Raw genomic sequence first — 26,831 nt, forward strand, 5'->3', positions numbered from 1 at the left:
TTCATTTCAATGAGGGAGTAGTACCCTGTGCTGGGAGGTTGACTTTCCGCTTGGGGTTGCTCATCTGTGGGGTTGTATAATGAAGAGGTCTGGTCTGACCCGCTCGGGGTGGGGGTATCTTTCTCAAGAGAGCTCAGCAGGATAAGCTCTATCTCTTTGATTATGTGAAAATCCAGCTGAAACTGTTTGAGGTTGTCCTGTACCATTACTGTTCCAGACTTGTACAGGTTGACATTGACAGGTCCTCGTTGTCTAAAATCCTGAGTTTCCACCCATAGCTAACACCCTCCCTCTTAACAGAGGGGTAGTGTGTTAATATAGCACTGTGCCATGCCAGGGGATGGTCTGTGTGGAAGATTAAGTTGCTTATGTTCCAATTTTTATAAAAGTCAGCAGAGTGTCTATTGATTTTCCATAAGCAGCTTATTTTTGTACTCTTTTCGTGCCTTATCATTTTTTGCATCCAGAGGTTACTGTATTGTAATGACCTCTGAACAGCGGGAGGGGGCTTCAAAAGCCTCTGCATTTGGGTGGGGGAGGCTGTGAAACTCTCCTGACATTGTTGGGCTCAAGGGCTTTGACACTTCTCACTTCACACCTCAGTGCTAATTGAAGTTGCAGTTAGATATGTTCGGTCCTAGCAAGCTTGGTAGCCTTAACTTCAAACCTTATAAAATAAAATATATCATTGTAATGTATTTTTATTATTGGCTTTAAAAGTAGCTTTAGACTAAACATTACTCACTCAGTTCCAGGTTGGATGGTGTTTTCAGGTTTCTGTTGTTTGTTTGCCAGAGCATTTGCTGTATAGCTTGAAAATAAGAATCTTCGGTAGTAGGAATCCTTCCAGGTAATTTTGTCCAAAATCAGGTTGTAGGTTTGGGGGTTTGATTTGGAGTGTGTTGCGTGTTGTGGAGGGTAGTATCCTGTATATGTCCTTGCCGAAAAATACAAGTTTATCTAACTCTAAATCTATATTTTTGTAAAAACATGCTGAACAATGCGTGAACTCATCTGCTCATCTCTGTCTCACTCTCATCTCTCCTGACGTGATTGTTAGTCCCGCCTCTTCTGAATAACACTGAGGCTCATTGGACCTTCCTTAGAATGTCTTGGTTCTGTTTACTGATTGACTGGGTCAGCGAAGAGGCAATGATCCTATCCAATCCTAACCCTTACAATAAGACAATGACATTTGTGTTCTAACAAGTTTGTAATGCCATATAATGATTTTAAATGTTTCCATTACCACAGAATGTGGTAAGAAATGTAGATAGATAGGAGGACAGTGATCCATTTACTGTAAACTAATCCTCCATTTGGTAACTCCATTTGCAGCCCTCTGAAGATGCTCTTGTCATGTACCATTAATAGGACCCAGAGTTTTCCCTGACCATGTCAACTGACCACAGGAAAACCTCTGGGCCCTAGTTGTATAGTAAGGTCAGGTGGAGATTTAAAAGCCTTAACTACTGAGAACTGGTCTGAAATGGTCTAGCATAAAGGCCTTCTGAATGAGACTAGCTACCTCATATATCCTGCATGTATTTTTTAGTGTGGAGCTGTGCGGGCAAGGGAGAAACACAAGGCACAACATCAGAGAGAATACATTAAACATTGCAGGGATCTGGACGGTTGTTTGTGTGATTCTGTTTGTCTGATGTCATCTCTGTGAACAGCACTTTATAGAAGTTGGCCTAAATTCAAATTGCAGTAAATTCCCTGAAAATGTTCACAACAATACTGAGCTATGTTTATATAACAGAGAGTGCCATACTGTAGGCTACAGTAAACAACCAAGTCAAGTCCCAACACAAAAATTAACTCAAGGAGACAGAGAGAACAGTCATCTCCACACAGCACATCTCTGCAGTAAACCCCCACTGGTCCTGTTAAACTCTCAGCTTCTCACCCATCCAACCCTATACCGCCTGTCTTCCTCTGTCACCACCTCCCTCTTGTCTCCTACCTCCAGCCACCCCTTGCTGCTCTCAGCTCAATGTCATCCTCCCCATTGGGCTATGACATAAGCACAGTCCGAAGCCACACACACACCATGCCCTACAACCTGGGCTAATAAGTACATCTACACTAAGCCTGTAGGTTTCCCTCTGACCCCTTCAGCCCACCCAGAGGGTTTGTATAAAACATTTTTACATTTTAGCAGACACTCTTATACAGATCAACGTACAGTAGTGAGCACATACATTTTCATACTTTACTTTTCGCACTGGTTCCTCATGGGACTCGAACCCTCAACCTTGGTATTTCAAGTATGATGCACCACCAACTGAGCCACACGGGAGCTGTGTAGAATATAGCTGAGGTCAGAGCCATCTGTCACAGCTGCTCTGCAAAATCACCTCTGTCTCTCTCGCTCTACTGTATCTATCTCTGCCACCAAAGAGCACAAACAGAACAGCAGTCTCTGGAGAAAACAGTGAAACGACCAGCGCATGGAGGAGAACAGGGTCAGGGTTTCTTCCTGTACAGAGCAGAGGGCAGGTGAGGGGAATGGTTGCTGCTAAGGTTAGCTAGACTATAATGGGAAAACAGAAATCCTGCCTTCACTCATCTCACTGGCAGATACTCTTATTGGGTACTGTGCTATCTTATGGAGAGAATTCCCTGTGAAACACAGCTGATCTTTGGCAGATGTTATATCCAAAGACCTCCTCTCTATCCAAACTAGTTTCAAAGCTGGTTGAAGTGTTTGGGCGAACGTCAAATGACACCTTATTCCCTATACAGTGCACTACTTTAGGGTACTACTATTTGAGACACAGAGGTAAATCTCTATCACCCTGTTCTGCTAAAATTGGTCTTAGTGACCTCGTCGTCATGAGTTGTTGAGCAAGCACCGAGTCCTGCAGCCTGACAGTGATGTAGATACAGCCAACAGATAAAAGAACTGCAGTCTGGGGCATCTGAAGATGCTCGCTTAGCACTGCTGCATTACAAATTGACTCACTGATGGAAAAAACACTGCATCATGTCATAGCTCTTAAACACTAAACTAGAGAAAGAAAGTGAGCGCAGTTGGAGACTGAGTTGAATCATAAGATGAGGGTAAGGGGAACTGATGTTTGTGGACACTGTGTTCCCACTCTGGATTATACTGCAGTGCACAGTGGAGGTCTTCTCTAGCCCAAAAAGTTGGATTCTGTTCCTAAATAGATAAGTGACTTCCCACCCAACCTGATATTGCTTAAATACATTTTCAAAAACAGAGACCCGTTGCAAATGGACCCGAGGACAGTCAGACCTGTTCCGAAATGAACCGTGAAATACAGACCCAAACAGACCCGTGCTTGTTCGGACCAGTTCACATCCGAAAGAAGAAAGAGAGAGAGAAACGTTCAACTGGGCACTTCCAGCGCCATCAATAAACAAGCGACATTGGCCAAATGATCCACAGTTAAGTGTCCTTAAAAACTGTCTACACATGTAGGATCTTAATTTGATCACTATTTTCTTGCTGAGAATTTTCCTGCACAGCAGAAAGTGCTAACTTGTAGAATATTTGAGTTTTAAAAAGGCTTCTAAAGTTTGTTATTTCCACTTAGAAATGTCTGACTTTATTTGCACTAACGTAAAATGCATCAACCCCTACAAACATGTCCATTAATTATAATCCACATTACAATTCACATTTCCTGTTGCTGAAGGATTATTTTCTTGCTGTAGCAAACTGGCTCAAATAAATATCCTACATCTGTATAACAAATTACAAAACAACTATTAGTTGTGTTTCGATGTGTAGCATATTCAAAACGTTGTTCTGTTGGTTTTTACTTTCCTAAAACAATAACTGTCTACCTCATGGTTCAGCTGTTGGAGATTTGAGTGCTAAATGCAGTAAGCATTGCATGCATATAGACCTATAGACCTAGGTGTTCATAGTACGATATTAATATAAAAAAAAAATATTAAGAGAGACAAGTTTAGGCCTAGCCCTAGAGAGATTGAGAGAAAGATAGAGAAATGCCAGCGCCATGTTCCCGACATGGATTTCTTTATACTTGTCAGATAGGCTACTAATGCTATACAAATATAGGCATACAGAAAGAGGCTAATTCGTAAATGTTCAATCAGAATATTTTTTTGAACGAATTATATTGTTAGATTAAAGGAGTAACTCTGGTAGGCCTAGAACGTTCTTCCTCACCTCAACTGTCGGAGTCAGTTGGAGTGCCGGGGAGCACAGCCTTCATAGGTGTGCAGTAGCTAAGCCTAATAATAGCCATAACACACCAGACCTTCAAAAAAGTTGTTCAACTTTATTAGGGCAATATAAAAAGTAAGTCATTGTTTTTAGGGAAAATACAAACAGGTTATTATATTGCGACATTAAATTAAGTTTTGCATCTTGCCCTCTTTGGTTTTTCCTTTTCATGGTTTGAGTGCGAGTAGCATAGTAGACCTACCGGTAATTGTATTATATTGTGGCAAACACAACATTACAGCTGGAACTTCATTTGGCCAAAGAAAATGGCTCAACAGAATGAAGACTACGCCTATATTGCAGCTATTACCAACAAAGGTGATTGCATACCGTAGGCCTACCCAACAAATGACAACAATAGGCTAATGCTATATCTTTTACAACAGGCCTACTTTTCACCTTAAACTAAATACGGAGCACAAAATTGAAAAGTCAGAATTTAGGACCCCATTTGGGTCCCGGGTCGGATCTTGGAATTTCGGATCTGTTGAAACCGTGAAGACTAGTGCACAATACTGACACATGGTAGTGGCAGTGCTATGCAAACCAAGAACATCACCCCTGATTTCACTAAGCTTGAGCACAGCATTAGTCATGAGCTTATTATTTACAGGTTATGTCCACACTAACGTGTGCTGTACTTGTGCTGTATATTCTCCTTACAGTGTAGCCCCAAGGCACTCAATAAGCTAGGAAGGATTTCCCTTCCTACATGTCATGTGTGAGTCAATAAAAATACTTTACTCTATTACCCATAAACTATACAAAAGGTATGTCATGATGTCATGTGTGTATCTGGATTTGGCAGGAAAATACATGAATGGGCTCCATTTGAGATTTGAGGTAATATAGGTTTATTGAAATGCCCTTGAGGTGGGCAAAGACCAAACTTGAGGGAAATAAACTGCACCATTGCAGTATGATCCCACCCACACAGACAGACACACATACACCTCTCCCCTGACACACCTTCCTCTTAGTAGGAGGGTGTGTGGGAATCTCTCTCTCTCACACACACATACACGCACAAACACACACTCTCTCTCTCTAGCACACGCTCTTTCTCTCTCTCTCTCTTTTTCCTATCTCTCTCCCTCTCCTACTCTCTTTCACACACACAAACGCACCCGCCCACCACCCAAGCACAGCCAGTTGGACCTGGTGAGTCTAAAGAAGTGACATGGCTTGACGTGGTACTGTTTGCATCTTGCATCGAAATGCACGAATCGCCATCGCCAACACTGCCTGACGACGTCTCCATGGCAACAGGGGAGCAAACCCCGGGACGCAGCGTCAAACGACCAAGGAATTTCAGAGACAGAGGTTTTTCTCTTACATACAGTATAAGAAAAACGTAATATATTACTGGTTAATTTCACCCAAAGTTGGTACTAAAGGAAAGACTCTGTACTTCTCTACTTCATAGATCTCTCTGAAACACACCTGCTTTTCTGCTCTACACTTCAGATGCAGAGAGAGGGGGGATCTCAAATGAATGATTCACTAAAACAAAGGCACTTTTTTAACCTTTATTTAACTAGGCAGGTCAGTTAAGAACAAATTCTTATTTACAATGATGACCTAGGAACAGTGGGTTAACAGCCTTGTTCAGGAGCAGAACGACAGATTTTTAACTTGTCAGCTTAGGGATTCAATCTTGCAAACTTTCGGTTACTAGTCAAACACTCTAACCACTAGACCAGCCTGCCGCCCCAACTAAGTAAGCTGTAAATTAGGCCTTTTATTATCAATGCAGCGAGGAGGCTTTCTCTCCATATAGCCTACTTGAATCATTTACCTGCCAGTGTATATACAGTGCATTTGGAAAGTATTCGAGCAAAAACCAAGCCATGAGGTCGAAGAAATTGTCCATCGAGTTCTGATACAGGATTGTGTTGAGGCACATCTGGGGAAGGGTACCAAAACATTTCTGCAGCATTGATGTTCCCTTTGAACACAGTGGCCACCATCATTCTTAAATGTAAGAAGTTTGGAACCACCAATACTCTTCCTACTGTATAGCTGGCCGCCCGGCCAAACTGAGGAATCGAGGTAGAAGGGTGTTGGTCAGGGAGGTGACCAAGAGTTCCTCTGTAGAGATGGGAGAGGTGATATGATACTTAACTTTCAAAGCACTTCCTTTCAAAGCACTTCATGATGACAGAAGTGAGTGCTACAGGGTGATAGTCATTTAGTTCAGTTACCTTTGCTTTCTTGGGTACAGGAACAATTGTGGACATCTTCAAGCAAGTGGGGACAGCAGACTGGGATATGGAGAGATTGAATATGTCCATAAGCACTCTAGCCAGCTGGTCTGCGCATGCTCTGAGGACGCGGCTAGGGATGCCGTCTGGGCCGGCAGCCTTGTGAGGGTTAACACGCTTAAATGTCTTACTCAGGAGAGCCCACAGTCCTTGGTAGGGGGCCGTGTCGGTGGCACTGTGTTATCCTCAAAGCAGGCAAATAAGGTGTTTAGCTTGTCCGGAAGCAAGACATTGGTGTCTGTGACGTGGCTGGTTTTCCCTTTGTAGTCCGTGATTGTTTGTAGACCCTGTACAAAAGCTGAAGAATATCAAGGTACTTTCCGCAGGTGCTGGAGTTGTAGGCAAACTCATGGAAAACGCTACACACTCCTTCTCATGCTCCCAGGTGATATTTATTTATAACAATATTTTGACCATTAGGTCTTCATCAGGCATCCATATCCCAGGTGGGGGTGGAAGGTCCTATATATAGTACTCAGTGACATCACTTCCTGAAACAGGAGGTAAAAAATGTAAAACATATTTTCACAATATTAACATTCAATGTATCAAAATATATGATCATACACAAGGAATGTGATCAATATTTACAGTAACATACATACAATATTCAATTAGGATTAAAAAAACACAATTTGGACATATTGAAATTATAAAAACGGTTTCAAGTCAAACTCCTCGTTAAGGCCAAGAGGAGACAGTGTGTTGAGCTTGTGGGTCCAGAAAGATTCCCTTTGAATAAGTTTCCTCTCATCTTGACCATTTCTATTCCAATGTAAGTCTGAGAACTATCTGTAGACCCTGCCACACAATCACGGACTACAAAAGGAAAACTAGCCACCAACGTCTTACTTCCAGACAAGCTACTGTAAACACCTTCTTTGCCCGCTTTGTATGTATGAATGTATGTGTGTATATATGGATATGTATGTATGTATGTATATGTATATATATATATATATATATATATATATATATATATATAAAATCATTGTTTGGATAACTTACAATTATGTATTGATTTTTATCCTAGATTTTTTCACTCTTCATGCGATGCACCGGAAGAAGAATTATCACTGAATTATCACAGTGAATTATTGTAATGTTTGTTGATATGTCAATTAATCCCATAAGGGATGGGTTGCCAACTGGCAATTTGACACGAAAATAAAATGTCATTCATTCATTCATACAGAAATATCTAATTTACATAACTATTCACACCCCTGAATCAATACATGTTTGAAATACCTTTGGTAGCGATTACAGTTGTGAATCTTTCTGGGTAAGTCTCTAAGAGCTTTGCACACCTAGATTGTGCATCATTTGAACATTATTATTTGTAAAATTCTTCAAGCTCTGTCAAGTTGGTTGTAGATCATTGCTAGACAGCCATTTTCAAGATTTTCAAGCTGATTTAAGTCAAAAGTGTAACTAGGCCACTCAGGAACATTCAATGTCGTCTTGGTAAGTAACTCCAGTGTATATTTGGCTTGTGTTTTAGGTTATTGTTCTGCTGAAAGGTACATTTTTATCCTAGTGTCTGTTGGAAAGCAGACTGAACCAGGTTTTCCTCTAGGATTTTGCTTGTGCTTGTGCTATTCCATTTATTTTTTATCCAAAAAAACTCCCTTGCTGATGACAAACATACTCATAACATGATGCAGCCACCACCATGCTTAAAAATATGAAGAGTGGTACTCAGTGACGTGTTGTGTTGCCCCAAACATAACGCTTTGTAATCAGGACATACAGTTCATTTCTTTACCACAGTTTGACATTATGGGGTATTGTGTGTAGGCCAGTGAAACAAAATCGTGATTTAACCCATTTTAAATTTAAGCTGTAACACAACAAAATGTGGAAAAAGTCAAGGGGTGTAAATACTTTGACTGTATCGCTATTTTGTTTATATATTATTTCGTTTCAGTTCTAGTGTTAGGAGCTAGGTTTCCATCCAATTGGTGACAGATGTTTATCCATATATACTTTTTTTTTTTTAATCGCATTTTCCCACCACGGATAAAAAGCTGTCACGGATAAAAAGCTGTGCGTGATGAAGTAGCGCACATAAAAAGCACTTTTGCATTTTAGTTTCCATGTACCAAATAAAACATTTTATGAAATGTGTTTCCATCACATTTTCAACTCTACCAATGGTTTTGTCACAAAAACTGCTGCGATAAATAACAAACTTGTCCAATCTGGTTTTGGAGCATGCTCTAGACAACAGTCGACTGACGAAGTGGACAGGATAGGTTAAATGATGAGATAAGGATAAGAGCGAGATCATTTTTATTTGATAAATTGGCAGCCAAGCACCGATCATCATGTCACCAGCATTTAAATAATACCCTCGATATTTATTGTACATTTGCATGCAGCTCATCACCGTGCACTTAACCACCATAAGTTGTGAAGTTCATCATAACTTGTTTAATCTGCCTATTAACTCTTCATGCCTTTCCATGACCTTGTGGTGCAACATAATATATCATAGTGTGACTCCAAGTTTACTTTGACATGATGGTTATTATATAAATATTTGTTTCCACCGCAATTATTGCTTAATCCTTTTCACCGACAAAAAAATTATGCACCCTTGTCTAGCATATTGTATTATGTCGATATTGGGACATTTTACAGACAAATGTTTCCATCAGGCCTGTTTTTCTTATGCGTCAGGTAATTCATCCACATGAAATGTTAGGATGAAAGTCTGGTTAGGGACAGAAAGCATGTGGGAGGCTAGAAGCCATTTGTGTTGTATAGTTTTTGTGTGTTTTTTGGCATGTCACTTCTTTCAACTTGGGGGCAGTAATACATAAGGTCATGGGTCAGGTCATACATCAGGTTAGGTTTAATCTCAATGTGATTTGGATTTAAAAGGAATAGCGCAGAGACTAGTGAAAAAAATATGGTGGAAGGAAACTCTCTCTCACCCATGTTGACATCAATCCAATACTTTTTAACTTTAGTAGTACATGTAAGAAGAATCAAGTTAGCTACCTAGTTGATTTTTCCCCTGTTAGCTAGTGATAACTAGTGTTAGTGATGCACAAGCTAGGCCTATTTGAAACATCGCCATCTCCTGGCCGCATTTACTCGGCAGATTCAATAGCTTGAAACCCCCCCAAGGGTTTTAAAACCCTATTAAAAACCCCATTTGATTTTTGCCAGAAGTAAAAAGAAATACATATAAATGAACATGGTTTTTATTTTAATTTATTTTATTTTGTTTTGGAGTCAAAGATAATAGTTTCAGCATAGTTGTAGTTTTTCAAATGGCGGGTTTGTCAATTATTTCATTTCAGTTTCCAAAATATTTTTTTCATTATTATTTTTCCTTTTCGTTTCAGTTTTCGTTTACACCTGAGCTGAGCCATAATGGAGGCTAGGCATTTACCATTATCACGATAACATGAGTTATTTGTCCACCCACTTCGTAAAACAATTACCATCACCAACTAACTAACTTGTAATTTTTGTAGATTAAGTGTTTGAGCTATTAATGTATCAATATTTGTTTGTTTACAAATTAGCTATGACGTAGCCTATGAATATGTAGCACAACTTTGGATTTCAGCCCATCTCAAAATGTAATGGTTTGGACCGGTTGGAAGTTTTTACGAAGTGGTCTTCTCTTCTCTGTTCGCTTTGGCCATGCAGTGCGCCGCGAAAAATTTATTGCTGAGTGTACAAAACATTAGGAACACCTTTCTAATATTGAGTTGCACCCCCTTTTGCCCTCAGAACCCTTTTTTCCTCAGAACAGCCTCAATTTGTCAGGTAATGGACTCTACAAGGTGTGAAAAGGTATGCCTTCCCTGTGGCTCAGTTGGTAAAGCATGGTGTTTGCAATGCAATGGTGTTTGCAACGCCAGGGTTGTGGGTTTGATTCCCACAGGGGGCCAGTATGGAGAAAAAAAAACAAAAAAAAAGTATGCTCTGGATAAGAATGTCTGCTAAATGACTAAAATGTAATGTAAATGAAAAGCATTTGAAGGGGTTAAACCAAGGCCTCACACCATTTTAAAGGGTTAATAAATTGTGTTATGATAAACTGTAAGGTCTCCTCTCAGGAGACCTCTGTGTGTTAACACCTGTCTTGAGTGATATGCCCTACAGACACTATTAGAAGGCGGAAACCGCCTAAGCTCATACTCCTCCTGTCTGTCTGTGACTGTCTGAGGTTCTGAGAATACGACTGGTTTTCTGAGAACACAAGGCCACTGCAGGACTGATGGAAACTGCCACCTGGCAGAAGATGCTTAGACTTATCTGTTGTGAAATGTCACCTTGTTATGAACCTATACCTATATAAGCTGCAGGATGTCTTAGACACCTCGCAGAACCTGGGGAACCTGGGGAGAGCTATCATATACTGTACTCTGTACCAACTTCTGCCTACAATTGTATTACTAAATGATCATTTTAATACTTAAACAAAGAGTTTGTTTCCTTTCTACTACCAATATATACAATGCAATGGTGTTTGCAACGCCAGGGTTGTGGGTTTGATTCCCACAGGGGGCCAGTATGGAGAAAAAAAAACAAAAGTATGCTCTGGATAAGAATGTCTGCTAAATGACTAAAATGTAATGTAAATGAAAAGCATTTGAAGGGGTTAAACCAAGGCCTCACACCATTTTAAAGGGTTAATAAATTGTGTTATGATAAACTGTAAGGTCTCCTCTCAGGAGACCTCTGTGTGTTAACACCTGTCTTGAGTGATATGCCCTACAGACACTATTAGAAGGCGGAAACCGCCTAAGCTCATACTCCTCCTGTCTGTCTGTGACTGTCTGAGGTTCTGAGAATACGACTGGTTTTCTGAGAACACAAGGCCACTGCAGGACTGATGGAAACTGCCACCTGGCAGAAGATGCTTAGACTTATCTGTTGTGAAATGTCACCTTGTTATGAACCTATACCTATATAAGCTGCAGGATGTCTTAGACACCTCGCAGAACCTGGGGAGAGCTATCATATACTGTACTCTGTACCAACTTCTGCCTACAATTGTATTACTAAATGATCATTTTAATACTTAAACAAAGAGTTTGTTTCCTTTCTACTACCAATATATACGTTTGATAATTATATAGAACTGGTCATCTGTTGAAGAAATTGACCAACACTTTGGCGAGCTTGCCAGGACCGAGTGACCACTTCGCTGGACTGACCATTGATCAACGCGCTACAAAATTATAAGGTAAGCAGATGCCTGTTATATCTAAAGTCTGTAATTTGCAAGTTGTGGTTAATGAGTCATTCTGGCAAGTAAGTGTTTCCTCACTGTTAAATTTATACAAACCTAAATTTCTCTGTAATAGTGGAATAATTGAAAGTGTGAAATTATTGTTACACAACCCGTGGGTGGAAGCACAGCCCACCTAGGTGGAAATAGGTTATACATTCCTGGGTTAAATGTTTATCATTATGAGACTTGGCGATAGGTCTCAGGGCATAAATTCCAAGTATAAACTGCCGATAATTGTTTGTGTTTGATGAGACTTGGTGATAGGACTTAGGGCATTAAATCCAAGTATAAAACGCTGATTGTTGTGACAGAGTTAAGGGTTTGAATATTTTTCGGATAAGGTATTCTGTAATTGTTCTATGTATCATGTCTTCTGTGTGGTATGACTGGATGGTTGGATGTTAAATCAGGAGTTAGTTATAGACAATATAAAGCCTGTGTATTTGAATTAGTGAAGTGGACTTTTGGATCAGATGTTCGAAGGGTTGCCTGTGGGGGGGATAAACCTTAAAGCATACACCATTGCTGTATTAGTGAATACACCTGCCCGTGTGTTACTTACCCACACCATTTTAAAAATACATTGTTTTCAAGTAATAGTTTCTCCCTTGCAAGGAGAAGATTATCTCAGCGATACCAGGATTGTTGTGGAGGTTACACCAAAGTTTATACCATTTATAAATCATCTTGAATCATTTACTATTTCGTGGTTGCTCCATAGATGATGATTATTGTACACCATGTCACGTCCTGACCAGTATAAGGGGTTATTTGTTATTGTAGTTTGGTCAGGACGTGGCAGGGGGTGTTTGTTTAGAGTGTTTCGGGGTTTGTTGGGCTATGTTATGATTTATTAAGAGGGGTGTTTGTTTAGAGTGTTTCGGGGTTTGTTGGGTTATGTTCTAGTATGTCTATTTCAATGTGGTGTTTGTTGGGTTGACCTTCAATTGGAAGCAGCTGCTCCTAGTTGCTTCTAATTGAAGGTCCTATTTAAGAGGGGTGTTTTTCTATGGGATTTTGTGGGTAGTTGTTCCTTGTATAGCTGTAAGCCTTACGGGACTGTTTATCGTCGTTGTTTTTGTAAACGTGTGTTTTGTTTTGGTTTTCCTTCTATCTGCCTAATAAAAGAAGATGAGTATACACATTCCCACTGCATTTTGGTCCAACCCCTACGACACCCGTGACACACCACCCATACATAACATGGTATTCAGTTATCATTTACTTATCACCCTGCTTTAAATAAACTTATGCGAGTTAAGGGATAGACTATACACATACAGGGTTATTTTGCATTCATTTATCTGTATTCACATTACACAGAGCCTAATTAAAAATAAAACATTTTGAGATATGGCAGACGGGAGCTCAGAGTTACCTGAGGGACCAGTCGCTATGAAACCCGCCACCCCTCTACAGTTCTTAGTAAGAAAATACCCCACTATGGGAAAAGACTTAACCTGGGTTTTCAAGAATGGCATGATTGGACTAAGGACACCTAAGGACGGGTCGCTTAATAAAACCAAGTATCAACATGTACAGAATATCGTGAAAAGAAGACAGGAAAATAAGACCAAGGAAAATAAAAAATCCCCCCTGTTTTCTGTGACTGCTTTGTCAATGTTAAAAACTGAGGGTAACCTGTTCTGGACTCAACAGAAAGCTACCTGTTTGAAAAAGGAATTGACAAAGATTAAAGACCCTGGTTCTCTCAAGGCCGAGAAGCTCCCTCTAGAATGCAGCGCTCCACAATAGGCTCCATCACCCCCTCCCTACTGCGGAGATATGTTTAAAGCAATTTACTCCCAAACGAACTAATAGCTCCAGGTGCTTGGTCTCGTTCCCACCACTGAGTAAGATGTATCAAGAACTAGGAGATGTATGGAATGATGGCAAAGGACAAAGGACCCCATGGCAAAGGACCTCATGGCAGCTCAATAAAAGAAGGTGCAGAGAGAAATGGATAAAGCTGTTGACAAAATCAGACGACATTGCGATGATGAAGTCAGAGACAAAAGGATAAGTGGAAGCAACTTAACAAAGGAAGAGAAGAGAAGAGGAGATAAGACGAAAGTGGAGCTGAAATTGAAGAAGAAGGCGAGTTTCCCGACAGTCTGAAGGACTGTCATGCACGTGCTGCCGGTTCACAGAGTATGCAGCCACAGCTGGATTGCTCGAGGGCAGAACTATGGCGCTTATCAAACATGGTGCAAAGTGAGGTAGCACTATTACAGGGTGAATTTAAAAACATACAGCCCCCAACATCACAGAGACTGGCGATGAAACGGACTGAATGGATGAAGACACAGCCAGGTGTTCCGTGGGAACTTACCCTCTGGTGATAAAGACCTGAGGTACGGGACAACCATACTATAATTACAAACCATGGAGTTTTGGAGACTTGGACACAGCAGCAAAATAATTGCCCCGCATCACTGCAGAGCTTGGGAAAAAATGAAGACTGAAGAAAAAGCAAGGAAGACTGGCCTTGACACACAACTCAAGAAAGCCCAACTAGCCCAACTGGACAAAGGAAAAACCAACAATCTAATGGTGGCTGTAACCCCAGCTGCCCTGCAGCAGCAGCCTCCTCCACAACATGCTCAACAGTTTACCCAAGCACCTGCTGCTCAGTTCCCTCCTCAACCATATGGGAACCCACAAACATGCCTATCCATACAGAGACAACCGCTGGTGTGCTGGTACTGCGGTGTGGCAGGCCATATGAGAAACATGTGCCTTCATCAACAGCTGCAGGGATTTCTGGGTATGAATGCCTTCTGACACAGCCTCACCTTACGATTCCATGATGCTCTGTTGTTAACCCAGCACAACTGCACGTGTCTCTGGTAGATGGAGAACCTCACTACTGTCCTGATCAAGTCCAACGTGATTCTAACACCAGGACTAACCTCTATGATGAACCTCTCGTACTCCCTGATGTTACACTCTTTGTTGACGGCTCTGCCTTTATTGATAGGGAGACTGGTAGGAAACATGCAGTGTTTGGTATAGTCTCACTGGATAGGTCATTGTTGATTGAACAGCCCTTGCCTGAACATTGCTCAGCACAACAAGCTGAGCTCCTGGCCCTTACTGAAGCATGTACTGTATATTAGGTAGTGGTTTGAAGGTTAACATTTATTCTGACTCTGCATACGCCAATGGTGTTTGCCTATCTTGGGTATGGGTTTGGAAAGGCAGGGATTTTGTTAACGCATCCGGTACTCCAATTAAAAACCTCTTACAGATTGAAGCCCTGCTGGAGGCCATGTTGCTTCCGGCTGAGTTGGCTCTTCTCAAGGTCCGTGCCCACACAGGCAACACTGATAGCATTCGTTTCGGTAATGCCGCTGCTGATGCTGCTGCTAAGAATGCTGCTTCTCGCTGCCATACTCATGCCGTTATGCTTACTACCCTGTGTACGTCTGAAATCACTGATCTGGACCAACACCAGGCTGCGGATGCACTTAATCACCCTTTGAGGGAGTCTAGAAGTTGCTCTAGGGGCCCTGATGGACTGTGGAGGCAGTCTCTCTCTGGCAAACCTGTCCTGCCCTTACCTCTCGTCTCCTCTGTGTGTCGCCTGGCCCACAGAGTGGGCCAAGCGCCAAGGGGGGAGATGGTTAGACTAATATCTGACACCAGGTTTTGTCCAAATCTGATTGAAATTTGGAAAACACATGTGTATAAATGTACTACATGCATGAAATACAACATTGGTAAGGGTACCCCCCTGAAACCAGGGAAATTTCGGTACAGAGTACAATGGGCCAGCGCTGGCCGGCCCATTCACCCATTTAGCTATGGATTTCATAGACATGGCTGAACGAAAGGAAAGAAAGAGATACTGCCTGGTAATAATTAACCGTTTTACCAGGTGGGTCGAAGCATTTCCAACCGTGCACTGTGATGCCAAAATGGTAGCAAAACTTCTGGTAAGGGAAATCATCCCTAGATTTGGTATACCGGAAGTTCTCTCCACAGACAATGGCACCCATTTGACAGGAGATGTGGTTGCACAGGTGGCTGCCCAATTGGGGATAGATCATAAGTCTGTATCTACCACCCACAAAGTAATGGGATTACTGAGAGGGCTAATCAGACCATAAAAGGGGGGCTTGCCAAAGCATGCCACTCCACAGGGAAGTCATGGGTAGAGTGTCTTCCCTTAGTCCTGATGAAAATGTGCAATAGTATAAACCACGGAACAGGGCTTAGCCCACATGAGCTCTTAACTGGCCGTCCAATGAATGTTCCTTTACACAGACAAATGGCTCCAAAACTGGCTGACCTGACTGCACTGGATGATGATTTGAGCAAATATATGAAGGAACTAACCCATGCTGTTATGTCTTTGTATTCCCAATACAGGAAAGCCCAGGAAGTTCCAGAGCAGGATGTCCCAGACCGCCTACCTGTTGACGTGGGAGAATGGATCAAGCTGAAGGTCCACAAGAGAAAATGGATACCAGGTCATCGCAGCAACAGCTACAGCGGTGAAGGTCCAGGAGTGTCAGGGGTGGCACCACCTATCGCGCTGCCAGAAGATGTCACAACCATCATAACAGATAAGAGTACACAACACCTTGACCCTTATTTCTATCCTCAATCTCCTGAGGATTGCTTGCAGCCTAATGCACCTTTTATGGATGAATTCTTATAATCATTATGCTTGAGTCGCTTTTGTTGAAGCCTGGTTGGCTCAAAGGGGGAAATTAAGGGGTTAAACCAAGGCCTCATACCTTTTAAAGGGTTAATAAATTGTGTTATGATAAACTGTAAGGTCTCCTCTTAGGAGACCTCTGTGTGTGGGTTTACACCTGTTTTGAGTGATATGCCCTGCAGACACTATCAGAAGGTGGAAATCACCTACGCTCATATTCCTCCTGTCTGGGTCCAACTGTGACTGTCTGAGGTTCTGAGAATTTGACTGGTTTTCTGAGAACACAAGGCCACCACAGGACTGATGGAAACCGCCAACTGGCAGAAGATGCTTAGACTTATCTATTGTGAAATGTCACCTTGTTATTAACCTATACCTATATAAGCTGCAGGATATCTTAGACACCTCGCAGAACCTGGGGAGAGCTATCATATACTGTACTCTGTACCAACTTCTGCCTACAATTGTATTACTAAAGGAGAATTTTAATACTTAAACAGAGTTTGTGTTTCCTTTCTACTACCAATGTATAAGTTTGATAATTATATACAACTGATCATCTGAAATTGACCAACACGTTCCACAGGAATGTTGGCCCATGTTGACTCCAATGATTCCCACAGTTGTGTCAGGTTGGCTGGATGTCCTTTGGGTGGTGCACTATTCTTGATACACACGAGAAACTGTTGAGAGTGAAAAACCCAGCAGCAATTCTTGACACACTCAAAACGGTGGCCTGACATCTACCACCATACCCCGTTCAAAGGCACTTAAATATTTTGTCTTGCCCATTCATCCTCGGAATGGCACACAAACACAATCCATGTCTCAAGGCTTAAAAATCATTCTCTAACCTGTCTCCTCCCCTTCATCTACACTGATTTAAGTGAATTTAATAGGTGACATCAATAAGGGATCATAGCGCTCATCTGGAATCACCTGGTCAGTCTCTGTCATGGAAAGAGCAGGTGTTCATAATGTGTTGTACACTTTTGTTTTAAACTGATTGTTTGAAGCAAACTAACAAAACTATTGCTGACGATCAACCTGAACAATCTCAATAAAATCTATTGTAAGCCCCCTTCTGCGGGTATAGCCAGATGAGCGTTGTGTCTCCGGTAGCTTACTTTTATTCTGGTAAAACCATTTTCAACAGCGCATAGATAACAATAACCTTGCAAATTACTTAGGTTGTCACTCAACCAATAAAGCCTAATATCACGCAAGTCATTTTAGCATTTAATGCTGAAGGTGCTGTGCAGATGTGCATGATCAGGAACAGGCCGCCTATCTCGTGTTGGTCAACGCATGAAGCTTGGCACAGTGCGCAGGTGGGTGGACTATGCTACTGATATTGCCTGGGGGTTGTTCGGCAATGGAATGCAAAATGACTTGTAGAGTAATGATGGTCAACACAGTTACATGCAGTTTGACACTGAAGTAGAGGACACGTGTATCAGCGAATTGTTACATCCTTAATGTTTATGTTAGTGGAAGACATTTTAGTCTATTATTTGGGGAGAGAAATATGATGGTGCATCTAGTGGAAAATTGAGGCTTGTGTAGGAAATGGAGTGAATGTTTTATAAATTGTTGATAGACCAGAAGTTCTAGTAGCAGTACATTATAGTAGTAATAGTGAATGTTTTAGATAGGTAGGCCATGGGTTAGCTATAGTAAGTGGGGTCACTATTGTAGTTTGGTTAATGCGTGGATTAGTTTAGTGGGTTGGGGTGAGCTGTGTGGCCTAATCAGTCTTAAGTGCTTCTCCAATGCTATAATTTATTTGGTAGAAGATATTTCTGTTCTGATTTTAGATTTGAAAAGCAAAAGTAGACCAAGATTTCATACATAATACGTTTTTGTCCAAGCTGTTGGGAAAGTGGTCAACATGTCAGTAAACATGTTGAGAAAGTGTAGTTGATGCGGTTACTAAAACAGCTTTACCTCTTGATTGGTAAAAGTTATTTATGTTCTGATTTCAGATTTACATAGCAGAGAAGTAGACTAAGATTTCATACACTCCAAGTTGTTATGTAACTTGTTGGGAAAGTGGTCAATGTAGCTGAATTGTGTCATAAGTCACAAGTCTTATTCATGTTCATAACATCTACATAGTGTTGCTGAAATGCAGTTCTGTTTTTTGGGTCACTTTGGTAGGTGGCCCTTGGAGTACTAAGCTACTTGTGGATCAATGGAGGCTCATCAGAGGAGGAAGGGGAGGACCATCCTCCTCAGTTAATTTCATTAAAACATTTTTTTTAAAACATTTAAAAAGTTATCCTTTTTAGATAACATTATACTAAATATAATCACGTCACCAAATATTTGATTAAAACACTATTTTGCAAAGAAGGTCTACAGTAGCCTCAACAGCACTATGTAGGGTAGCACCATGGTGTAGCCGGATAACAGCTAGCTTCCGTCCTCCTCTGATTACATTGACTTCAATACAAAACCTAGGAGGTTCATGGTTCTCATCCCCTTCCATAGACTTCCGGAAGACGTCCTCCAACCTATTATAGCTCTTGCAGCAGTAACTGACATTTTGTCCACCCAATCAAAGGATCAGAGAATTAATCTAGTACTGAAAGCATAAACTACAGCTAGCTAGCTCTGCAGTGTATAACACGTGGTAAGTAGTTGATTCAAAGAGAGAGAAAGACAAAAGTTGAACAGTTTAAGAAATTATTTTCTTCCAAAATTCAGGAGAAGCAAGAGAGAAATAGAGATATTGAAAAAAAATGTCACTTTCCCTTTCATTTACTTAGCTAGCAAATGCAGCTAGCTAGTTTACCCTACTGAAACACTGTGCTCAAACAGAGGGATGCTATGTTAATTAGCTGGCAATTACTTTCCAACACAACACTGGAACTCTTCCAAGTCAAGGTAAGCTTTTGGTTTTATTAATGTATTGCCACCCGGAGCCACCAGTGTAACTGCTTACTGACTGTACACTGTAATGTTACTGCAGGATTGTAGAGGGTTTACTAACGCGCTAGTTCTATTAGCTATGCTGACTATGACGTTACTTTAGCTAATATGGTGACAACGATGTAGGCTGTGTGTAGCGGTTTGGTATGGAAAGGTTTTTTGGCTGGTCACATACAGCTGATGTGTTGTGCATTGAAGTCCACAATTGAAGGAATACAACGTGGCTGCTATGAAAGTGAACTGTATTTACGTGCGATCAGGGATGTATTCATTCCGCCGATTCTGTTGAAAAATGTTTCTTAAATGGAAGCAAACGGAACAAAACAAGGATAAACATACCTGAATTTCTTCCAATAGAAACTCTCATTTGCAACTGTTGGACTAATAATTACACCCTATATCAGCTAGATGCAGGCAAGAGTGTGCAAGGCGGTATTGAATGTCACTGTCTATCCATGTGTCACTGTCTGTCACCTCAAATGTGTCTCTTGACCTGTGTGCACCTACGTTGTAAACTTTCATTCATAGGCAAGGTTGTAGCAACCTCATGATGGGTATAGGGAAAATTAGAGTATCATGTAGTAGCCTGAACCTATCGCATTGGGTGAATGGAATATGAATGAAAGTCATCCAATATGCTGTAATAGAAATAAGGCCATGCTCATAAAAAAAAATGGTCCTCCCTCATCTTAAACGGCACTGACCGCCACTGTTGTGGATGGAGATGAGGTCTGCCATTGTCACAGGTTGCAGTATAGAGATGTTAAGGCAAGACAAGATAGTGTTTTCTTTCCCTGTTTTCCTTTTGGGCTGAATTGAGGTTTGCCATCCCCATCAGGAACGAGTGCTGCACTAAAGAAGGAGTGTATTCAGAACCTCATTGATGCTGTCTGGCAGCGCATGTGTGCCTTTGTGTGTTCGTCACAGATGGAGTCAACTGGACACTGATTGCAGTCAAAACCATTATCCCAGAAGACTACCCATAATCTGATAGCCATCAGCATCCAAATAATAACAGCTCCTGTCACAAAGGGCAAACTCACATTGCTAGTAATACATATCTAACCATTCACATGCCCCATTGATTGTAATGTTATTCAAAGCCTTGGCCAACATGTTTTCCTGAGTGTTGGTGTGCAGTATGTACATAGAAATAGTACAGTTTATAAATAGCATAATGCTTATGCTAATCAGGCATACTGTACATAAATGATGACTTTACGTCCCCTAGGGTATTTGCTGCTTGTTGAGTAGTCAACTGGATGAGTCCAGTGTGTGTGTGTGCACGCATGCATGCGTGTGTTTGTGTGTGGGCGCGTGTGTCTCATCAGTCCAATGGATGAGGCCAGTTGAACTGTGACAATCTGGCTCATTAAACTGTGCAAATCAACACGAGAGCTGGAACCTTCAGGTCGTCTCAGCAAACACGATCATCCTTCTCCTCTCCCATCCCACAGCACAGACAGCAGCATGACTGAATGAGGGAAGCAATGCAAACAGAGATAATTCAATACATTTAATAACTACTGAACCATCTGTAATCCAGGCACCTGCCAAACCAAGTGTGAAATGATGCGAGTGGGGACTTTTTAGTCACGTCACCGATGAAGCTTTATTCTTTGATCCTAATGATGATCAAATGTCTAATGTCCCCTCCACTGAAATGGACCAATTCAATGAGCAAATATATTATAGTATGGGATACATATGAATTACACTAAACAGTGTCAATAATGGTGATAATATATACATATAGTCAATGAATTGTTGTCAGTGGGATCTCAGCTTTTTTATTTTAGGTATTTTCTTTGCTTATGTACTATTTTCAGTAGGCTACTTACATTACTTCCCCAGAACTGTCAACCACAATTGTAGCTCAGCATCAATAATATCTGAAGTCAGTGAACAAAACACAGAAAATATGCACTACAGTTCAAACGTTTGGGGTCACTTAGAAATGCCCTTGTTTTTGAAAGAAAAGCAATTTTTTTGTCCATTAAAATAACATCAAATTGATCAGAAATACAGTGTAGACATTGTTATTGTTAATGTTGTAAATGACTATTGTAGCTGTAAATGGCTGATTTTTTATGGAATATCTACATGGGCGTACAGAGGCCCATTATCAGCAGCCTTCACTCCTGTGTTCCAATGGCACGTTGTGTTAGCTAATCCAAGTTTATAATTTTAAAAGGCTAATTGATCATTAGAAAACCCTTTTGCAATTATGTTAGCACAGCTGAAAACTGTTGTTCTGATTAAAGAAGCAACAAAATTGGTCTTCTTTAGACCTGCTGAGTATCTGGAGCATCAGCCTTTGTGGGTTCGATTACAGGCTCAAAATGGCCAGAAACAAATAACTTTCTCCTGAAACTCGTTCGTCTATTCTTGTTCTGAGAAATGAAGGCTATTCCATGCGAGAAATTGGTTAGAGCCAGTTTGCGTTGTTCTGTGAAGGGAGTAGTACACAGCGTTGTACGAGATCTTCAGTTTCTTGGCAATTTCTCACTGCTTTTCTTTCAAAAACAAGGACATTTCTAAGTGACCCCAATACGCATAATTTCTTTGTGCGTATTGATGTGTAAGTGTGTGTGCACAAGCGTACAGTACATGTCCATGTAATGTAGTGGGAGTACTATATAAGGGAACGGAGGCATTTGTCAATGTTCACAGTGCCATAGCCTAGTACAGTAGTTTATGTCTGGAAGGCATTCACGATGCCGCATGAGAAATAAGGAACATCACACATGTTTATGGTCATGTGTGGTTCAACACACACACATTTCTCATAGCCGAGGGCTCAAATAAATGATCCCTCTCAACCACATCAATCAATTCCAAGTAACGCAATATGGAAACACGCTGTTTACAGATTCAAATCCACAAACGGCACTCAAGTCATCTGTCTTCTCTAAAAATTAAAGTGACAGAATCATTTTCTATTTCAACAGGCGTATGTGTCACCCTAAAATGCTCAGGTTTATCCTGACAGGCCATTGAAAGGGACAACTTCAATAGAGATTTTTTGACAGACAATCCATAAGGTGATATAGTGAACCTGATTAATATTCATACGTGCAGCCTCCAGCTCAGGTAGAGAGGACGAATAGCCAGGTGACAGCGCACACGCACACACATACACACATGCTCACATACAGCCCCCAAGATTCCGGTTAAAAATGATTGATCCGTCTGTGGACTGACTGAGCTCCCTCCCCTCGGCGGACTGCCTGCATCTAAATCCATCAGAGACTGCAGTGCATTAGGGAAACTAACAAGGATGGAAATTCAGACCGGAGAAAAAGCCTTGACATGTAGCACGATGGCTATATGTCACTTCTTTATGAGTTAGCTACTACCTAAAGTCTAGTCTAGTGTCATGCACAACACACACACACGATTGATTCCCATTCAAAATCCTATTTTCCCTAACACTAAACCTAATCCTAACCCTTAACCTAACCCAACCTTAAACCTAACCCCAAACCCCTAACCCTAACCCTAAACTTAACACCTAACCTTAACCCCTTAACCCTAATTCTAACCCTAATTGTAACCCAAACCCTTAAACATTTACATTTGACATTTTAGTAATTTAGCAGACACTCTTATCCAGAGTGACTTACAGTTAGTGCATTCATCTTAAAATAGCTAGGTGGGACAACCACATATCACAGGCATAGAAAGCAAAAAAAATTCTCAATAAAGTAGCTATCACTAGAATCAGAGCTAGAAGGGGGGGTTACTGCTTTGACGTTTGCAGAGAACGACAGGGTGTTGTCCTGAACAGCTAAGCTCCTGAACAGCTAATCAAATGGCTACCCAGACAATTTTTCTTATCTCATACTTTTTTTTGGTAGGTATTTTCTTAAATGTGCATTTTTGGTTAAGGGCTTGTAAGTAAGCATTTCACTGTCAGGCCTACAGCGGTTGTATTCGGCGCATGTGACAAATAACATTTGATTTGATTTGTCCAGGGTCAAGGCAAGGTTCTTTGCACTCTGGGAGGGCAACAGTTAGGAGTCAACCGTGATGGAGAGGTCTTTGAGCGGACAGGCCTTCCCCGGGACGAATAGCAGCTCTGTTTTGTCGAAGTTGAGCTTGAGGTGGTGGGATATCTGCCAGGCACCCAGAGGTGTGTGTCACCATCTGATTGTCAGAAGGGGGGAAGGATAAAAGTAGTTGAGTGTCATCCCCATAGCAATGGTAGGAGAGACCATGTGAGGATATGACGGAGCCGAGTGACTTGATGTATTGAGAGGGCCTAGAACCGAGCCCTGGAGGACACCAGAAGTGAGAGGACGTGGTGCAGACACAGATCCTCTCCATGTCACCTTGTAGGAGCGGCCTGCCAGGTAGGATGCAATCCAAGAATGTGCATAGCCTGAGACGCCCAGCCCTGAGAGGGTGGAGAGGAGGATCTGATGGTTCACGTGTCAGAGGCAGCGGATAGATCTAGGAGAACAGAGGAGAGAGAGTCAGCTTTGGCAGTGCGAAGAGCCTCCGTGACACAGAGAAGAGCAGTCTCAGTTGATTGACCCGTCTTGAAGCCTGACTGGTTAGGATCAAGAAGATCGTTCTGAGAGAGATAACGAGAAAGTTGATCAGAGACAACACGCTCAAGTGTTTTGGAAAGAAAAGAAAGCAGGGATACAGGTCTATAGTTTTTGACATCAGATGAGTTGAGTGTTGGTTTCTTGAGGAGAGGAGCGACTCGGGCCATTTTGAAGTCAGAGGAGACGCAGCCAGTGGTCAGGGATGAATTGAGGAGGGAACTGAGGAATGGGAGAAGGTCTCCAGAGATGGTCTGGAGAAGGGAGGAGGAGATGGGGTCGAGCGGGCAGGTTGTCAGTCAGCCAGACCTGTCAGGCAGCCAGTCACAGGATTTCATCTGGAGAGAGAGGGGAGAAAGAGGTCAAGGCGTAGGGTAGTTTTGTGTGAGTGAGGCCAGTGTTCTCAATAAGCTGAGTGAATGAGTAGCGGATGTCTTCAACCTTCTTTTCAGAGTGGTTGACAAAGTCGTCCGCAGAGAGGGGGGGGGGGATTAAGGACGGAGGAGACCCAACCCCTAAGCCTAAAATAGCCTTTTCCATGTGGGGACCGGCTAAATGTGTCCACTTTTCTGAATTTTGTTGTTTTACTATCCTTGTAACACACACACACACACACACACACACACACACACACACACACACACACACACACACACACACACACACACACACACACACACACACACACACACACACACACACACAGCAAGTGGAGGCTCCTAGCGTTGAGGGAATGTGGTAGCTATTCAGTAGAATTTAGTGCAGTAGGGAGATCCTAGATCTGTGGTCCTCTCCCTGGAGTAGGGTTTGAAAACTTACGGAAATGTTCAATAAATTCCTTAGTTTTCCCAAAAATCCCAGTTGGAGGATTACCTGAATTAGGATGGAATAAACAGAAAATCCGTAATCCTCCATCCAGGTTTTCTGGAAGACCTGTAAATGCATTGAAAGTTTCCGGAATTTCGCAACTCTACTCCAGGGAGAGGACCACTGCTCCAGGCACAGATCCTTACTGCACTAAATCTTAACCTTAACCATCAGGTAGGAAAAATGTGACACTGACCTTAGGCCTGTGTTCAGGGGAAAACTCTCATGCTTTTGACTTTAGAACTCCAAGCATACCGATCAGTGTTTTAGAAGCACGTGCACAGGAGACCTGACCAGGGTGAGAGGCTCTGCACTGCAGCAGTGTTCTGTAGGCTCCATGTACTGTATGAATTGTATGGTACCCAGCTGCAGTGGCTCAGTGCTCGAGAGGTGTAATTTACCGTGTGCCAGACCACAGGGACCTTATAAATCCTCAGAATGCCAGCAGGACCCAGAGAGAGCATATCTCCCCACACATGATGGAGTGGCAGTATACTGTTACTGTAAACACACACACGTAAGCACACACACAGGCACACACACAATCATAGAGAAATCCACTTACGCAACTTCAAACCACCCACCCGCACTTTACTGAAACACACACAGGCAACATCCGCCCACACACATACAACTCAGTGAGAGATATTGCCTACTTTGTGAATTAAAATGCCCCCTAACCAGCACTGTCACAGAGTCTCTTCGTCATCAGCTTCTGAGCATTAGTCTACTGAGAATACTTGGGTTTCCCCCACAGAAAAATACTATTTAGCTATTTTAATTGACTACAACCCAGAATCAGTTCGTTATCAGGCAAATCCTGTTCTCTTATCCCTGCATTTTATCATTCCTGTCAACCACTGCCAAAATACTGCATGAGGATGTGGTGGGTATGATATGAGGATAAAAAAACAGAAGCAAATAAAATCCAACTCATTCTGAGTGTGCTCAAGGACAACAACTAAAATGTGCTACACTACACACAGATATTGAGATATTGCAGAGATCTGTGGTAGGATTACTGGTCTGTTGAAGGGAGCCCCGTGGTTAAGCTAACTGTACATAGAACTGTAGGCTACATATGGCTTAGCCATCTCTCTAAATGATCACGCCTGCCTCGTCTTCTGCCAAAAGCTGAAGCAAGCGGCTGCTACTTCCAACATGAACCTGTTTAATCATCACGCCACCTTTGCATTAACACAACGCCAACATCACAACAATACCACCAGAACATCACAGACGAGATGTATTTTTCGACCTCACCAGGAAAAATAACTAATCTCCACTCTTCTATCCGTTTTAGCAGAGGAGAAAGGAGAAGAGAAGAGAGAGAACTTACCTGGCAAGGTATCCAGAGGCGGGAGACATCAGAGAGCATGGGCTTGTCTTTCACACGATGACAGCAGAGGATCACACAGTCATGTGTGTGAGAGATGCTTCACTCTCACTCTGAACCAGTCTCACTGATGTCGGCTCTCTTTTCTATTTCCTTCCTCCTCTTCCTTTTTTCCTCTTCTTTTCTTTTTCTTTTATCCAAACCCTCTGAAGAGGATGGCAAAAAAGGGGAAAGGGGAAACGGACAGCAAGATGCTCTGCTCTCCAGTGAGACTACTTCTAATCTCGACACAATCCTCTACTGCAGCACAGCACAACACGGCAGGCAGTCTCACTGCCCGTTCACACAGCCCGGTGACGCACAAAACCCGGAACTGGAGCCTGGATGCGACATGGATACTTGACTGGAGTCTACGTGAACAACAGTACCTCACTGAGAGATGTGCTATTGGCTGGTAGAGCATTGAGAGGGCTCCTTATCTCAATCTCTCTTTCTCTCGCTCTCACTCTTTCTGTCTCTCTCTCCATCCTCTCATGTAATGTGTACCTAGAGTGGAGAATGGTCCTCATTGAAACATTGTTAAGATGACATCACATCATCCACTTTGTCCAAACATGGACTGCTTCACTGCTGTTATCACCGTCATCACCATTGACAACAGACGTCTTTCTGGTGCGGAGTACCACGCGGGCAGTGAGACTGATAAACTGGCTGCTTTCTCTC

The 26,831-nt window shown here is 42.0% G+C and overlaps 1 protein-coding gene across 1 annotated transcript in view; it reads right to left on the reverse strand.

Annotated features, from left to right (window-relative positions):
• LOC115162474 (disks large-associated protein 2) overlaps positions 1-26,471 on the reverse strand; it is a 179,990-nt gene extending 153,519 nt beyond the window's left edge. The window contains exon 1 of the mRNA XM_029713806.1: positions 26,112-26,471. The gene's annotated coding sequence lies outside the window, so the exon portion shown is untranslated. The remainder of the gene's footprint in view (positions 1-26,111) is intronic.
• Positions 26,472-26,831: the final 360 nt, after the last annotated feature.

The sequence above is a fragment of the Salmo trutta genome, chromosome 25 (assembly GCF_901001165.1).
Source record: "Salmo trutta chromosome 25, fSalTru1.1, whole genome shotgun sequence".
NCBI classification, from domain to species: Eukaryota; Metazoa; Chordata; class Actinopteri; order Salmoniformes; family Salmonidae; genus Salmo; species Salmo trutta.